General features: G+C 39.5%; 1 long non-coding RNA gene across 1 annotated transcript; it reads right to left on the bottom strand.

The window, feature by feature from the left end:
- Nucleotides 1-1,143: 1,143 nt before the first annotated feature.
- Nucleotides 1,144-1,778, bottom strand: LOC149408792 (uncharacterized). Its single transcript, XR_016305382.1, has 3 exons — nucleotides 1,713-1,778; nucleotides 1,506-1,572; nucleotides 1,144-1,419 (listed from the first exon to the last, which is right to left on the bottom strand). It is a non-coding gene; the product is annotated as an uncharacterized LOC149408792 (long non-coding RNA).
- Between the last annotated feature and the right edge of the window lie 3,934 nt (nucleotides 1,779-5,712).

The raw sequence follows: 5,712 nt of genomic DNA on the forward strand, positions 1-5,712 counted from the left end.
ATCGCACCGGAGATGCGGAAGTTTTTAGATTTATTGTAATGATTTGTGAGTACACAAAAAAAAATTGTAAAGTAATAAAATATGTATATTATTTACACATAAAATATCACTAAATGGCCCAACACCGACTTTAACTTCAGTTTATGGAGTCATGACAAAAAAGAGGCTTTAATTTTAGACAGTAATTTAATATTTGCGAGATTGGAATGGCCCGTGTGCAGTAGCCAGTATACTGGCTGCGCTGTATGTGCACAAAGCTATTATCCTCAGTCAATTCATAACTAAAACAATAATTTAATATTTGCGAGATGGGAATGGCGCATGTGCAGTAGCCAGTATACTGACTGCGCACCAAAGCTATTATGCTCAGTTGTTTCATAACTAAATATCAGCTTATACTATAACTTCGCAGAACTCACGCCACACGAATCTTACACAGGAAAAGATTTGCTCTTTATTGTTTATGATGGATGCCAAAATTTCTCTCAGTTTAAGCAAACCAACATTTCTTTGAGGCAAATTCTTTTTTTTAACCTTTTTCCTGTCAAATAAATGCATTCTCATATAAGAAGAAGATATATTCAATGGAAACACAAGACAATTATTAGTTTTACCCACAATTGCTACAAACAAACATAAATTACAATTATTTTCTCAATTATTAATCAGGCCATGAAAAAGACACAACTAAAATGATAAACAAAATAATGTTTGAATGCATCTAATAATAACTAACTGATAACTAAAATGCTGCATCATCTCAAATTGAAAAAAAATATGACATTTTAAATGTAAATATATGTTTCTCTTGGGCAGGATAAATTTGACTACTAAAATGAAGTGTAGTCATTATGATTCATGTTTAGCATATTTTGAAAAGCATTATAATATTTAGCAGCTTTAACAGTGTAGAATTGGCACTGAATTTTGAATGCAACCAAATGATTTTTTCAGGATTTCTTTGAACCCCATAGTAACATTTTAGGTTAGTGTTCCACCACTTGTACCAATTACTTTAACCTAGATGAATGCTAAGCAGAAATAGTAATAAGTCAGATGTCAATGATAAGTTATTTGTGTTAGGCTTATTAAATGATTTGGAAACAAATGCACAGCAAAACATAACATGATACAATCGTTCCAAGAAACACCACAATGTATGTATTATAGGTAAGTACACTCAGAAATGTCAAACACTAAAGTAAACTGTTTTTTGTGTGGTTTGAATCCTACCAGTTTCCTTTCCCTGGATACTGAGGGTACTCTCAGACCCTTCGTCGGAGCTTTGGGACGATTCACTCTCCAAAATGTAATAGTTCCATCTTCGTTTTCGATCTCTAGAGTTGGACGGGATGCCTATCTCGCTCACGGGAATATTATCGGGCCCAGCTGGGCGGCTACGGCGCCAATCCAAGTAGTCTGAAACGTTATAAACTCTCATTTAGAAATCTTCAACTCGTAAAACACTTAAACACAAGTTAGCAATCACAATTCAAAACACTCACTATAAGAAGAACCAGGTATAGCGACATCAAAACTATTCATCTTCTAAACACGATGGAAATGGCCTCGCTGAAAGAAACAATACTTTATTTACAAACAATAAACGGTTGTATTTTGGATCTACTGGGCTCAGCGGCAGGCTGAAAGTATATTAAATAAAAGTTACACTATTGAGATGTTCAAATAGACTGAATAAATTTAGTATTTACCCGTCGATTTCCTAATCTTTAATTTCACCGAATCAAGTTGAAACGTGATCGTTGACGCTCATTGATGTATAACTCAATGTTGAATGTTGACGCTTGTCAGTACTTGTTTTCAGTGTTGCCAACTCGAATTTTAAAGTAGACTTGTTTTTTTGGCTGGGTATACTTTCCATTTTCCATAACTAGAATGTTGGTGAATTAGCGACGGTTAAATCGCCACCTAGCTACGTTCATACGGCACGCGAAAATCGGCCTTATAATATTAGTTTTGCACGAACTACAACACTTTTTCGCGTGATTATATTTATTATTTTGAAAACGAATAATTATTAGTGAGAAAAACCGTTGTTAAAAGAAAAAGATTAAAAAATCTGGGAATATTGGGAACTCCTCCCGGACAGGCATAGCAAAAACCATTGTTACAATAAATTGCTTTTATCAAAATAAAGAAAAGAAAAAATAGTCGATATCGATAACTTTATCTAACTGTTAACTGACATTTTTTTTTCTGTTTAAAAAAATTATAAAGGCTTGTACTATAGTAAAGATATTTTTTGTAAACGCGGAGATTTTTTTTTTACTTCAACCCTTTTGCTGATAGGTGCTTGCAAATGTGTAAAAATAAAACAATAGTGCATAGTTTTTTGTAACAATAATTATATTTTATTCAACAGGCAGTATTAAAACAAATCTAGATAGTGACAAAAACAATATCATGAAAAAATAGTTTTGGTTTAGAATAGGGTAAAATTGAGATTGCTTCATCTGAAAAGAGATTTGAAAAATTCTAGACTTCCGTTTCAATTTTTATGCAAAACTTATTGAAATAACACAAGAAACAATTGTTTACATCGGGGGAGATAGTAAAAGAAGGATTAAAGTTAGATTTTCTTTAAATTAAAGTTAAAAATTTCCCGTGTTTCGATGCCATGTTTTTCTTGTTAGTATGATGTGACGTTTGAAAAGGTTCTGTTTCAATAATATTCACAAATTATTTAAATAACCCTAACTAAGAACCTAATAACTTATTTTGTGCATGTGTACCTCTACCAATGTAAATAGTGTTGAAACAAAGTGCTATTTTAATAATTTGTGCATATTAAGATTGAAGCGGAATTCTAGAATTTTACCGAGGGATCAATAATATTCGAAGCACTTCAACTTTAAAAAAATATCCAAGTCAATATGAATTACTTATATTTTATTGACAGGAATAAAATTCAATCACTGGATTCAAAATCATCACTTTTACTAATACAACATTTACATACACACATACTTTTAGGGATTATTTTAATTAGTTTGTTTTAATCAATAAATATACATGCACATAGAAAAAAACGCACCTTTAGGCACAAATTGGCGTGCAAGTAATGTCGTCTTAGCGCCTTTAGGTCACAAAGCCAGTCAAAAGATTAATTTCATTGATTTGCAAACTTAAAATATATACACTGGTAAAAATCACAGTTACTACCAATGACGTTGTACATAAAGAAGCGTTGTAGAGCTCTCAAAGTGGCAAGCAAAAGAAACGTCAATTGTCGTGCTTTCGATTTCTTAGTTTTGCTCAACTGTCACGAGTTTATAAATAAATTAAATAAATAAATTCCTGTAAATGTGGAACCATTGAACTGGTACAAACTTATGTATATTTGGGGATAACTGTAGATGCGCATATGAAATGGGATACACACGTTAGCAACATATGCAAACGCCTACGAGCTATTGCGGGGCGAATTTACAAAATTGAATATTTTATGCCTATAAGTACGTTAAAAATAATATATTTATCACTAGCGGAATCTACAATCAGATACGGAATAACGTCATGGGGAAACTCCTGCAAGACAAATGTACTGGACGGGAGTCCGCACAAGACTGTAGATTTAGGCGCCGGGTCCAAACCGTGTCTTCAACCGATGAGAATGCTCCTTTACGGCCGATGATGATGATGATAGTTGTATATTTGATGAAATCTGCCTCCCGCACCCAGGCGTGGTGAATGGTGGGCACTGGGTGTGCTGTCGTCTCTGCTCGCTTCTGGCGTTGGCGGTTTTCCAGAGGAGGGCCGGCTGGTCTTGAAGAGGTAACACCAGAAGATCTTGGAGCAGAAGACTTGGCGAGGTGAGGCAGATGTTGGGCAGGAGTCACTTGTAGATAATAAAACGCTTGGTTTTGGTGGTAAAGATGAACTAATTTATTTTCAATTATGTGGCTGCTTATATTTGATTAGCCTGACTCGCGCCCGACATTGGGTTGGGAGCCTAAAAGTGGTGGGGGATTGTACCCGCGCCAACAATGAGTTTATAGGCCCCGACAAAATGTTGCATATTCATTTTGTCGGCAGCACTGGTGAAAGTAGTCGCTTAAATTTGCGAGTTAGAAAAGATTTTGAACGCTTACATGAATGACAATTACATAGTTTAAATGCATAGTAGTTATGAGAATGTGTATCTTGACAACTAGATTTTTTGTTTGCCAAGATACGACAAAAAATAAGAAATGTTTGTAAATAAATGTGTAAATATGATCTCAAAGCGATCAAATTTGTAAAACATGTTAAGTTAGTATTTTTCCCAGGTCCCCCGTAACATAGCGCTCAGAAAGAGATAAGATTCACTATGCTACGAGGTTCCTGGATTTTTGTACACGCAAAAAAGGTAAAAAATATTGTTCAAAATTGGTTTACATATGTGTGAAAAACAGCTTTTTTAATATCTCCTCAGCGGTAGTATATCGAAAATAGTGTTTATTTGACTACCGCCGAGGGGATGAACAAGTAAAATTTAAACATTTGCAATATTTAAAAATTGATTTTTCCTAGTAAATTTTACATAGAAAAAATGCTGGACATCGATCCACGCGGCAGGTAAGCCGGCGACGCGGTATCGATGCCGTTCGTAGACAAAGTTTTTCAAGCGGCCGGGAACAAAGGAGATGGAGGAGAGAGAGGATAGATAGAGTTTTTGTGGTTTGTGACATAACCACGAAAGTCTTTTTGTCTGGCTTGTGAGCTCACAGCCAGGCCCCGCTACTTTTGCCGGCCGGAGGAATCCCGCCGGCCCCCTGAGCAGGCGCTCGCGCCCCCAACTGCCTTTCTTAAGGCAAAGCTTCTTAGCGCAAATACTCAAAACAACGCTGATTTACGCTGGCCCCCGCAAACCGCCCGCAAGCACCCGAGACGTGCTCCCTTTTTAAAAGGAGGCACCGACTACCACCAATCAAGATGTTCCCGACGAGGATGCTCCCCGCTGACCACGAGGACTCCCCGGTCGTGGTACCGCCCGGCGCCCATCAAATTGCGCTGCGTAAGAAGACCGGGACCGTGCGCTATACGGTCCCCGCACCACAGCCCCGCCCCGAGGACCCAAGGACCCGGAGACCATCCACCACCACGACTGCCACCACGCCCGATGAAACGGAGATGACGGAGCCCGTAGCAGGCCCCTCTAGGGCAGCAGGACCCAGTCCTGCCCCCACGCGCCCCCCGATAGGCCCAGCGTCGGCCTACGTGGCGCCCCCGAGACCGCAGCAGCCGATGGAGACGGCTGCCCCCCAGGATGGAGGCTGGACGAGGCCGTCCAACCCCGTGAAGAGGCCCATGTCCCCACGGGGACCACAACCGCTCCAGTGTGGCAACCGATTTAATGAGTTGCCCGAGGTAAGCGAAGGCGCCGGCGCGCCGCGTATAAAGCGTGCCAATACTAATAATAATTTCTCTCCCGCAGGTACCGGCAGGAGAGACCGCGTTCCCCCGGTCGTGATGACCCTGGGGAACATGACACACGCGCAGATCACAGCTGCGGTGCAAGGACATCTGGGGGCTGGTAAGCATTTTACTTTCAGGTATAACAGGGGCGGCACGGCCAACATCTTCGTGCGCACGATGGAGGACCATCGCGCCCTCACAATGGACTGCGGGCGGAGGCTCGCGGCTTCCATACATTCACGGCCGAAGCAGAAAAGATGAAAAAGGCCGTCATCAAGGGCCTGCCGCTCGTCG

This window comes from Hesperophylax consimilis, unplaced genomic scaffold (assembly GCF_061612785.1).
Source record: "Hesperophylax consimilis isolate HC1 unplaced genomic scaffold, BYU_Hcon_1.0 scaffold_67, whole genome shotgun sequence".
Lineage (NCBI taxonomy): Eukaryota > Metazoa > Arthropoda > Insecta > Trichoptera > Limnephilidae > Hesperophylax > Hesperophylax consimilis.